At 45.3% G+C, this 12441-nt stretch overlaps 1 protein-coding gene across 2 annotated transcripts in view; it reads right to left on the bottom strand.

Moving 5' to 3' along the window:
- Nucleotides 1-12441, bottom strand: part of ABCC9 (ATP binding cassette subfamily C member 9) — a 976112-nt gene that overhangs the window by 451190 nt on the left and 512481 nt on the right. The gene's annotated exons all lie outside the window — the stretch shown is intronic.

The following is a 12441-nucleotide window of genomic DNA, read 5'->3' as shown; positions in this document are numbered from 1 at the left end:
GTAATTAAGAGAAGTGAGAATGACAGCCTATGTAATAGGGATGTGAATCGTGTGCCCTATCATCTTAACGATCGAAATCGTCTGGCAGGAGAAGAAAATCGTGTTTGGCACGATTTCTTAGTTAAAAAATCATTAAAAATCGTTTTTTCCAATTAGTGCGCACTAACGGGAGTTAGTGCGCACTAACAGAAAATGATACAATTTGACACTTTTCAGGTCAGTTAAGGTCAGTTTAGGAATGAATATGTATTCCTATTGGCTGCCCTCTTATTTATTCATGTTACCAAGGTTCCCACTGACAGTATATGGGGGATGGGAAATGGAAACAGTTGGTAGCTTGACAAAAAAAGTAATGTGATCAGTCAATGTGACTAGAACTTGTGCCCTAACCCTGATACCAGGGGTGTTGTGATCTTCATGTACACAGTGCCCTATCCCTATTAATACCAGGAGTGTTGTGATCTTCCTGCACACAGTGCCCTAACCCTGATACCAGGGGTGTTGTGATCTTCTTGCACACAGTGCCCTATCCCTATTAATACCAGGAGTGTTGTGATCTTCCTGCACACAGTGCCCTATCCCTATTAATACCAGGAGTGTTGTGATCTTCCTGCACACAGTGCAGGAAGATCACAGTCTGTGCAGTAAAGGAGATCTGCCTTGTCCACAAGCTGGAGTCAATGTGCTGTAAAGGAGACCTGTCTTATCCCCAGGCTGGAGTCAATGTGTGCAGAAAAGGTGACCTGCCTTTTCCCCAAGCTGGAATCAATGTGTGCAGTAAAGGATATCTGCCTTTTCCCCAAGCTGGAATCAATGTGTGCAGTAAAGGAGACCTGCCTTTTCCCCAGCTGGAGTCAGTGTGTGCAGTAAAGGAGATCTGCCTTGTCCACAAGCTGGAGTCAATGTGTGCAGTACAGGAGACCTGCCTTTTCCCCAAGCTGGAGTCAATGTGCTGTAAAGGAGACCTGCCTTTTCCCCAAGCTGGAGTCAATGTGTGCAGGAAAGGAGACCTGCCTTGTACCCAAGCTGGATTCAATGGGTGCAGTAAAGGAGACTTGCCTTGTCCCCAAGCTGGAGTCAGTGTGCAGTAAAGGAGACCTGCCTTTTCCACAAGCTGGAATCAATGTGTGCAGTCAAGGAGACCTGCCATTTTCCCCAAGCTGGAGTCAATGTGTGCAGTAAAGGAGACCTGCCTTGTCCCCAAGCTGGAGTCAATGTGTGCACATAATGCAATGCACAGGAAGCAATGATGTGACTGCTGGAGTGGTGCACTGCCTGCCTACCTAGGCTTGAATATATTAATGCTGCAGTACTAATAAAAATAAATTATAATTCTGCTAATATGCCACTAGCCTCACCAGTGACACTAGGCTAGTAGCCTAGTCAGACATTCACCACCACCTAATAATAATTAATTATTAATTCAGTGATATAATAAATCATTTAAAAAAAATTGAGTAGGTTAATATAATAGATGACTGTAGTATATTGAATAAAGATCTGATGTTTCTGCTCTCCTCACACCAAACAAAAGCAACACACGAGCAGAGAAGCCCTTCTTATAAAGCTGAGCTAGTGAGTTAAGTAGGAGGAAAAGTAAACATACTGGTGGCCAGTGTGGCTACTTAAAAATACACTTACCAACAATCAATTACCACATATATTTGAACTGTGTATAATAGTTCCAGCCAGGACCACCTTTCTAAAATGCACAGTGATTGGCAAATTCCACATACACTAGCATTTCACGTGCCTGCTAACAAAAATAATAAACAAACAAGTTCTAGTCACATGAGTGATGATCATCACATTACTTTTTTTGTCAAGCTTCCAACTGTTTCCATTTCATATCCCCCCAACCATTACCTCAGTGGGTACCTTGGTAACATCAATAGATAAGAGCACAGCCAGCCAATAGGAATACATATTCATTCCTAACTGACCTTCACTGACCTGGGAAGTGTCAACAATTTGTATCATTTTCTGTTGGTGTTCGTGAGTTTCCAGTTCCATTTCCCATCCCCCCAACCATCACCTCAGTGGGAACCTTGGTAACATCAATAGATAAGAGGGCAGCCAGCCAATAGGAATACATATTTATTCCTAACTGACCTTCACTGACCTGGAAAGTGTCAATTTGTATCATTTTCTGTTAGTGCGCACTAACGGGAGTTAGTGCGCACTAACACGATTTAACGATTTTTAACGATAAATCGCTAGAATTTCTATTGTATTGTGTTCTATAACGATTTAAGACGATATTAAAATTATCGGACGATAATTTTAATCGTTGAAAAACGATTCACATCCCTACTATGTAACCACTTGAAAATCCAGAGGATTTAGGAAAGGTTTCATAGACCTGAGAAGTCACAATTTTAAAAAAGAAGTATGGACTAAAGACTGGATTTGTGGATGAAAGGAGAATGACAAATCAATTTTTATTCCCAAGAGTGGATGTTCTCTGCCCCTACAATCTGTGCTGCTGCCAGGGCATACGCATGAATATCTCCTGATGCCAACATCTCACAATGAATAGCATATTTTCGACTCAGGCCGCAACACCCTCCTGGGATGATCTGTGGAGGTACTGCAGGTCTGGTTCTGCCATTTCTGACGGGTGAGGGGGGGAAGGGTTCCAGTCACAATGGCTGCATAAGACCTCGCAGCTGGGGTTGGTGTGCTCAGGCCCGGCTCCTCCCTTTTTGTCTTCTTCAGCTTTTTCTTCCCCTCCTGGGCTTCTCCCTTGGGACCCCTGGTGTTTCGATTATCCCCTCCCTGGAGATCGGAGGTGGATGGGTTAGGCCTATTTCCCATCTGGGACTCACCTTTCAGTGGGTTGGCTATATCTGGTGTTCTTACGCTATGAGGGTTGGGGACTCCTGCAGTGGACTTGCCCTGGGAGCCGCTGATGGGGTTCCTGCTTGTGTTAGCTGGAGAGTGTTCACACCGGGAGCTACCCACATGGTTCCCACATTTAGAACTCATGCCATCCAGGGGTTGCTCACCCTGGGAGCCACCTGTGCGGTTTCCAACCTGGGAGCTCAAGATGCCTGGGGAATTCCCACTCTGGAGGTCAGTAGCATCTCTTGCATATCTTCACTGGGGCCTGACCTCATCCAGCAGGGCCTCTTCCAAAGGAGGGGTGTCTGTTACATCAGATGTCTTGTTCAGTTGTGGAGTGGAGAGAGCACCCTCCAATCCGGCTTGTCCTCTCCGGTGGGCCCACTGTACTCTGTGAACCAATTAAGCAATTTCAACTTCTGATGGATGCCAAAATCCTCCTGAGGTCCCTTCCCCTGGATTATCATGCTCCAGCTCTTGGTAAGTTAAGGGGGCAGGTTTCAGTTCCTGCTTTCCTACGGGTTTTTCTTGCGTGTTGGAGTTCCTGCGCCTCCACCTTGCCAGGCCCTTCCGGGGCATGATGATCTTTAGGACAGCTCCAAGGTACCAGCGGATACTCTTGTTCTGACGTGGGGGAAGGGCCTCTCTGTGTAATGTGGGCCTTAATTTTTATTCTGTATCAGTAATGCCTCTTCTTGGTTTTCCAACTTCCTTGGTTTCTAGTGTGCTGGTATAATGCAATAAAAGAAAAATAAAGGATGGGAAGGGGGGTTAGAGGGAAAAAAAATAGGGCTGAGCGGACCTAGGTCAGTGGAGAGAAGGGGGAGGGGGGGGGGGGGGGGAGTGTTCCAACGGTATGGGGGGGAGCAAGCTCAGGAGATCGAGGATGGTGGAGGGGGATTGGCCAATAAGAGTTCTAAGGGAAAAGGCTGTGCACAGGCCTCACTAGCTCTGTGCACAATGATGGTGCCTCTGGAAACTAAACAAAATACCAAACAGGGGAAAGGAAACCTCAACAAAACAAAGGAAAGCAGGTAACAGATAACTCTAGCTAAAAGCTAAACAAATAAACCCAACAAAACTACTAACTCAAAGAAACTAGAAAAGGAACAAAACAAATTCTTTAACCAAACTCACAAGTAAAACCAAACTCTAAAGAAATTCAACTAAAGAAAATGGGGGAGAGGAGAGGGAAAACTGGAGCTACTGCCGCACCCCTAGGTGTTGAGCCTAGGAGAAATTCCTTAGCAGAAGGTTTGAAAAATGGCTTCCCTTACCTTGGGTGAGGCAGTAGCAGCAGCAGGTCCCTCTCCAATAGGGATGTGAATCGTTTTTGAACGATTAAAATTATCGTCAGATAATTTTAAAATCGTCCAAAATCGTTAGAGTGCACGATACAATACAAATGCCCCCGATTTATCGTCAGGGGCATTTGTATTGTATTGTTAAATAGGGCGCGAGAAAACCGGCACACCAAAAAACCCCTAAAACCCACCCCGAACCTTTAAAACAAATCCCCCACCTTCCCAAACCCCCCCAAAATGTTTTAAATTACCTGGGGTCCAGTGGGGGGGGGGGGTCCCGACGCAATCTCCCTCTCTCTCTGGCAACAGCTGCGTTGAGAAATGGCGCCGGTGGCCCTTTGCCCTTATCATGTGACAGGGCAAAGGTAGCGCCGGCGCCATTTTGGTTCCTGGCTCCCGACATCACGCGTGCAGGAGATCGCCCCCGGACCCCCGCTGGACCCCCAGGGACTTTTGGCCAGCTTGGGGGGGGGCCTCCTGACCCCCACAAGACTTGCCAAAAGTCCAGCGGAGGTCCGGGAGTGACCTCCTGCACGCGGGCCGTATTGCCAATCTTCAAAATGGCGCCGGCGCTACCTTTGCTCTCACTATGTCATACAGGCGACGGTCGGGGGGTCCCGACGCGATCTCCCTCACTCTGGCCATGGCTGCGTTTTGAAATGGTGCCGGTGGCCCTTTGCCCTTATCATGTGCCGGCGCCATTTTGAAGATTGGCAATACGGCCCGCGTGCAGGAGGTCGCTCCCGGACCCCAGCTGGACTTTTGGCAAGTCTTGTGGGGGTCAGGAGGCCCCCCCAAGCTGGCCAAAAGTCCCTGGGGGTCCAGCGGGGGTCTGGGGGCGATCTCCTGCACGCGTGACGTCGGGAGCCAGGAACCAAAATGGCGCCGGCACATGATAAGGGCAAAGGGCCACCGGCGCCATTTCTAAACGCAGCCGTGGCCAGAGAGAGAGGGAGATCGCGTCGGAACACCCCCCCCCCACTGGACCCCAGGTAATTTAAAACATTTTGGGGGGGTTCGGGAGGGTGGGGGATTTGTTTTAAAGGTTTGGGGTGGGTTTTAGGGATTTTTTGGTGTGCCGGTTTTCCCGCCCTCCCCCGATTTACGATTTTTAACGATTTAAAAAAAAAAACAAAAACACGACTATAAGATTTCCCTCCCCCCCAGCCAAAATTGATAGTTAAGACGATCGATCACACGATTCACACCTCTACTCTCCAACTCCTCTGAAAAGAAAACCAGGGGAACAAAAAGATTCTCCCCTTCCTAGGGGGGAGAAAAAACCAGGGGAAAGGGAACTTTCCCCTGAAAAGAATTTATTTTGCCCCATTGCTATTTCTTATCCCTTGAGCCAGTGCTCAGTCTCATAGTAAGATTCAGATGATGGCAGATAAAGTCGAGATTGGTCTATCCAGTTTGCCCAGTTAATATTCCTCTGCTTTGGGTAGATGAGCATACATATTGCCACATGTAACCCAACACCAACTCCCCCCCCCCCCCCATCTTGTGTTTTTCATCTGATATCAGACTCCTTTACTCACTATTGCCATCACAAGGCAGATGCTAGGGTACTAGGTACCCTAGGGAAAGCTAACAGCCTTGCACAATCCCTTCCCTCACACAAAGTAAAAAATTACTCAGTTACAACAGATTTTACATGAAAAGGACACTCAAAGTGCAGTCTTCTGAGGTAAAAAAAAAATGACTGGGACAGAAGCATTCAATCTCTCAAGAGCCACAAGTACAAAATCCCCTCACTGTCCTAAAGACCGATGAAGCTGTAGAGAGGGATATTGAAGAATCACCCAAAAGGATAGGTTTAACCATACATGCACAGAAAATACAGGATACAACCATTAACCATAGGAAAAAACTCATTGTGATTGGGGACTCCATCATCAGAGGTAGCAATATGGAAAGCCCATTCGATAGAAGAGCTATTGTTAAAAGCCTACCAGGAGCATCAACTGGTAGAAATGCCATCCAAATAATCAATGTAATCAAGAAAGAAAGTGGGGATGGCGCCGGCCATCCAGTGCTCCCTCCATGTGACAGGGGCCAGCCAATGGCACGGATACCCTGTCACATGGTAAGGACAAAGGGCCATCGGCGCCATTTTCATTAGTGGCAGCCAATGGCCCGAGAGCGGAAGATCGCTCCTGGGACCCCCACTGGACCACCAGGTACCTGTGAAACGTTTTTGGGGGGGTCGGGAGGGTGGGGGAAGCTAAGGGATTAGTTTCAAAGGGCCGGGGTGGGTTTAGGGATTATTTTTGTGTGCCGTTTTTCCCGCCCTCCCCCAAAACGATAAGAGAACTCCACGAACAATATCGTGGGGTTTTCCTATCAGTTTTGGGGAGCCCCCAATTTCTGACGATTTTGAAAATATCGTACGATATTTTCAATCGTCCGAAATACAATTCACATCCCTAAAAATTACCCCACACACTAAAACACCTATCAGAAAAACAGAACAAGCCAGACTGCTATAGATTCCTATACAGAAACAACTCATTAGCAGAATATCTCACCTTGCTCACATATAGAGAATACAGACAGACCCTCACCAAATATGTAAAAAAGTGGCCATAAAATATAAACAGAAATATGCAACTGGAAACCACAACATGCCAGACTGTATATTGTGCAAGAATAGAATAACAAACATCACTATTCTTCACAAAACAAACAATAAAAACCAGAAATATAAAACATCTTAATAGTAAAACCATATTTCAAAATGGTTCATAAATATTTCAAAACAGCTGATGAATAGAATAATATCCAATAATTAATAACTCACATTAAAAATTTAAAAAAATGTTGATCTAAAGATCAAAATCACAGAGCATACAGAAAGACATGGTTTAATGGTCACAGTCAGCATGGATTTACCCAAGGCAAGTCTTGCCTCACAAATCTTCATTTTTTTTAAGGAGTTAATAAACATGTGGCTAAAGATGAGCCAGTAGATGTAGTGTATTTGGATTTTCAGAAGGTGTTTGACAAAGTCCCTCATGAGAGGCTTCTAAGGAAACTAAAAAGTCATGGGATAGGAGGCGGTGTCCTTTCGTGGATTACAAACTGGTTGAAAGACAGGAAAAAGAGAGCAGGATTAAATGGTCAATTTCCTCAGTGGAAAAGGGTAAACAGTGGAATGCCTCAGGGATCTGTACTTGGACCAGTGCTTTTCAACATATTTATAAATGATCTGGAACGGAATACGATGAGTGAGGTAGTCAAATTTGCAGATGATACAAAATTATTAGTTAAATCAGAAGGAGATTGTGATAAATTGCAGGAGGGCTATGCAAGACTGGAAGATTGGGCAACCAAATGGTGGTTGAAATTTAATGTTGACAAATGCAAGGTGATGCATATAGGGAAAAATAATTCATGCTGTAGTTACACAATGTTAGGTTCCATATTAGGAGCTATCAGCCAGGAAACAAGATCTAGGTATCATAGTGGCTGATACATTGAAATTGTCAGATCAGTGTGCTACAGCAGTCAAAAAAGCAAACAAAATAGGGATGTGCATCGATAGGAAAACCCAACAAAATTTTCGTGTGGTTTTCTTATCGCTTTGGGGGGTGGAAGAAAGGGCACACTATTTAAGATGGCGCTGGCTGTCCATTGCTCCTACCATGTGACAGGGACCGGCCAATGGCACTGATAGCCCCTGTCACATGGTAAGGGCAAAGGGCTATCGGCACCATTTTGTTTACTGGCAGCCGACAGCCCGAGAGCAGGAGATCGCTCCCGGGACCCCCGCTGGACCACCAAGTATTTTAGGAAAGTTTCGGGGGGGGGTCAGGAGGGTGGGGTATTCTAAATAATTAGATTTAAAGGGTCGGGGTGGGGGGAGGTTTTCGGCTCAGGACAGCCAAAAAAAAAAGTGGTCACAACCGCGGGAAACGAAGATTTCCCGCGGTTCTACAAACACGATACCAGAAACCATTGACATCTCTAAAACAAAATGTTAGGAATTATTAGGAAGAGAATGGCAAATAAAGCAGAGGATGTCATAGTGCCTCTATATTGCTCAATGGTGAGACCACATCTTGAATACTGAGAGCTGTTCTGGTTGCCGCATTTAAAGAAAGATATAGTTGCATTGGATAAAGTACAAAGAAGGGTGACCAAAATGAAAAAGGGGATGGAACAGCTCCCCTATGAGGAAAGGCTAAAGAGGTTAGGGCTGTTCAGCTTGTAGAAGAGACAGCTGAGGGGGGATATGACAGAGATCTTTAAACTTGAGAGGTCTAGAATGGGTTAATGTGAATCAGTTATTTACTGTTTCGGATAATAGAAGAACTAGGGGGCACTCCATGAAGTTAGCAAATAACATATTTAAAACTAATCAGAGAAAATTATTTTTCAATCAATGCACAATTAAGATATGGAATTTTGTTGCCAGAGGATGTGGTTAGTGCAGTTAGTGTAGCTGGGTTTAACAATGGTTTGGATAAGTTCATGGGTGAGAAGTCCATTAACTGCTACTAATAAGTTGTCTTAGAGAATAGCCACTGCTATTACTGGCATCATTAGCATGGGATCTATTTAGTGTTTGGGGACTTGTCAGGTACTTGTAGCCTGGATTGGCTACTGTTGGAAACAGGATGCTCGGCTTGATGGACCCTTGGTCTGACCCAGTATGGCAATTTCTTATGTTCTTAGTTATTACCAAACAATTATATTTCAAAACAGCAGACATTTCAAAGTCCAATAATTCAAACTAATAGGGGTAAAAAATATCCCCACTCTCCAAACCTGGGAATTTTTTTTTTTAAATTTCCAGTCACTCTTAGATTGTCATGAATTAGTGGGGGAGAAGGAAGGCGTACATTTTATTCTCTCTCTCTCTCATACACACATACACATTTGTTCTTGACACAGTCCCATGCATACTTCCACTCTCTGACACACACACACAAACATACAGGCTCTCACACACTCACAAGCCCGTTCTTACCTGCTCACTCTCTCTCTCTCATTCACCCATGTAAATAAACTCGGGCCCTCACAGACTCTTCATTGACTGTCCTTCAACACACACAGGTTCTCTTATATTCACTAGCTGTCCTCCCACACGCACATGCACTCTGTCAGTCCCTCGACCCCCCCCCCCCCACACACACACACACACACACACACACACACTAGTTCTCTCACATTCATAAGAACATAAGAAATTGCCATGCTGGGTCAGACCAAGGGTCCATCAAGCCCAGCATCCTGTTTCCAACAGAGGCCAAAACCAGGTCACAAGAACCTGGCAATTACCCAAACACTAAGAAGATCCCATGCTACTGATGCAATTAATAGCAGTGGCTATTCCCAAGTAAAATTGATTAATAGCCATTAATGGACTTCTCCTCCAAGAACCTATCCAAACCTTTCTTGAACCCAGCTACACTAACTGCACTAACCACATCCTCTGGCAACAAATTCCAGAGCTTTATTGTGCATTGAGTGAAAAAGAATTTTCTCTGATTAGTCTTAAATGTGCCACATGCTAACTTCATGGAGTGCCCCCTAGTCCTTCTATTATTCGAAAGTCTAAATAACCGAGTCACATCTACTCGTTCAAGACCTCTCATGATCTTAAAGACCTCTATCATATCCCCCCTCAGCCTTCTCTTCTCCAAGCTGAACAGCCCTAACCTCTTCAGCCTTTCCTCATAAGGGAGCTGTTCCATCCCCTTTATCATTTTGGTTGCCCTTCTCTGTACCTTCTCCATCGCAACTATATCTTTTTTGAAATGCGGCGACCAAAATTGTACACAGTATTCAAGGTGCAGTCTCACCCTGGAGCGATACAGAGGCATTATGACATTTTCTGTTCTATTAACCATTCCCTTCCTAATAATTCTTAACATTCTATTTGCTTTTTTGACTGCTGCAGCACACTGAGCTGATGATTTTAAAGTATTATCCACTATGATGCCTAAATCTTTTTCCTGGGTGGTAGCTCCTAATATGGAACCTAACATCATGTAACTACAGCAAGGGTTATTTTTCCCTATATGCAACACCTTGCACTTGTCCACGTTAAATTTCATCTGGCTCTCCTCCCACCTCCCCACCCAGGCTCTCTCACTGGCGCTCTCACTCCTTCATAAACACACAGGTTCTCTCATACTCACTGGTGCACTCTCCTTCACACACACACACAGGCTCTCTCACACTCAATGGCACACTCTCTCTCACTCTCTCATATACACACTCTCTCTCACTCTCTCATATGCACACAAACTCTCTCAGACTCACAGGCTCTGAATACAGACATTCCTGACCTCAGCTTCAGCACACCCACGTCCCCCCTGGGCTACTTGCTGTGCTGCCGGGGGGAGGGGAAGTGTTGGTAGCCTTTATTTGTTCCATGCAAGAAGAAAAGGTGCTGACAGCCCTAATTCTTTGCTGTGTCTTGGATGGGAGGTGAGGTCTCAGCAGCTCTGCAGTGCCTTTTCTTGTTTCATGCAGGCAGGAGGAGACATGCTGGCCACCATACTGAACTTTTGTTTGTTGTGCCACAAGCAGAAGGTTAAATGCTGATAGTTCCGTGAAGCCTTTTATTGTTGGTCCGTGGGCAGGAATGGTAGGCCCTGCTGAGCTTGTTATTGACCCTGGGCTATGGGTGGGCAGGTATGTGCCAGTGGCCCAGATTGCAAGAGGGAAAAGGTGATATGTGCATGCACAGGCAACTTTCAGGAGGTGCTGTTGGCTGTGGAGTTAAACCACAGTGTCTTCAGGCTGGATAAGGCGATGTGAATATTAAATTAGCTGCACTGAACTACAGGATTAAAATCCAAACAATTGACAGACATTTGATTTTAACCCTCTATCTGGCTTCTCAACAGTACCTTAAAATTCCATACTGTCCAGAGGAAATCCACACAGCTGGCAATCCTATGTAAGTCATATATTAAAGCTGCAAGGTCTCCCTTAGTATCTGGGCCTTCAAGGTTAGGATACTTCTCAGGAGGCAAAGCAACATCTGATTGCATCAAGAAAAGAGATCCAACAAGCTCCTGCCTCTTCTATATGATTTCAAGCTTGCCTTGGGCCATAGCATAACTAGGTCATTTATCCACATTGGGGCAGATTTTCAAAGGGTTATACGCGTATATTATGGGCTAACCCCAAAAACCCGCTCCTGCACGCGCCAAGCCTATTTGGCATAGGCTCGGCAACGCGCGCAAGCCCCGGGATGCGCGTATGCCCCGGGTCTTGAAAAAAGGGGTCTGGTCGGTTCGGGGCGGGGGCATGGCCAGAGGCGTCCGAAGGCCTGCTAGGCCGGGGAATTGCGTGCTGGAACTCGGCTGGCACGCGCAACCTACGCCTGCCTGGAGGCAGGCGCAACTTAAATAATAAAGGTAGGGGGTGATTTAGGTAGGGCTGGGGGGCAGGTTAGATAGGGGAAGAGAGGGGAAGGTGCGGGGGGGGGGTGGTGGTGGTGAAAGGAATGTTCCCTCTGAGGCTGCTCCGATTTCCGAGCAGCCTCGGAGGGAACGGGGAACGCCATCGGGGCTCCCCTAGAGCTCGGCGTGTGCAAGATGCACAAGTGTGCATTCCCTTGCACGCTCCAACCCTGGATTTTATAACATGCGTGCATGTTATAAAATCTACGCCCATTGTAGGTTAGAAAATTTGGCCCATTGTGCATTGGATGGTAATAAAGCAGCCCCAACATTTTTCTGGTTCACTTCTGTGAAAAGAGGTCAGTTATAATGCAAATCTGCGTTCAGAAAGTTAGTACATCCATTTGATGAGAGATCAAGAGGAGGATGAAAATCAGCTCTTTTTGTCTTGAATACTGCTGATATATTTTGTATTATGAGTAGAAAGGAAACATCTGTTCTTGATATACTAAAAAGCTCTTTATTTTTTTTTAATACTGCTGGTGTGTTTAAAATTTGAGAATTTAGTAAACTACCACAGCACTGTGAAACAGAACTTAGAAAGTCAGCAAAGTTTGGAACATCCATCTAATAAAAGTTTTCTGAGCTGGACAGCTATTTATAGAAATTTGATCATCTCTTCTTATGTTGAACAGTACTGATGTGTTATAATGTTTGAGAAGCGAGGGAATAGCTGCTGTTAATAGAGTATTCCCAGCTGTAGAGGAATGATTACATCTTGAAAGCTGCTAATGCCTTTCCCAGGGCCACAGAAACTATTATTGGTCTCCTCTTTTTCCTCTTCTCCATAATCTTTTTAATTACCACAATCCATAAAATGCATTTAGCATGACATGTAAATATAAGAGGGATCAACATCTTCATATTCT

The sequence above is a fragment of the Rhinatrema bivittatum genome, chromosome 4 (genome assembly GCF_901001135.1).
Source record: "Rhinatrema bivittatum chromosome 4, aRhiBiv1.1, whole genome shotgun sequence".
Taxonomy (NCBI): Eukaryota; Metazoa; Chordata; class Amphibia; order Gymnophiona; family Rhinatrematidae; genus Rhinatrema; species Rhinatrema bivittatum.
This window is presented reverse-complemented; position numbering and strand designations above follow the sequence as displayed.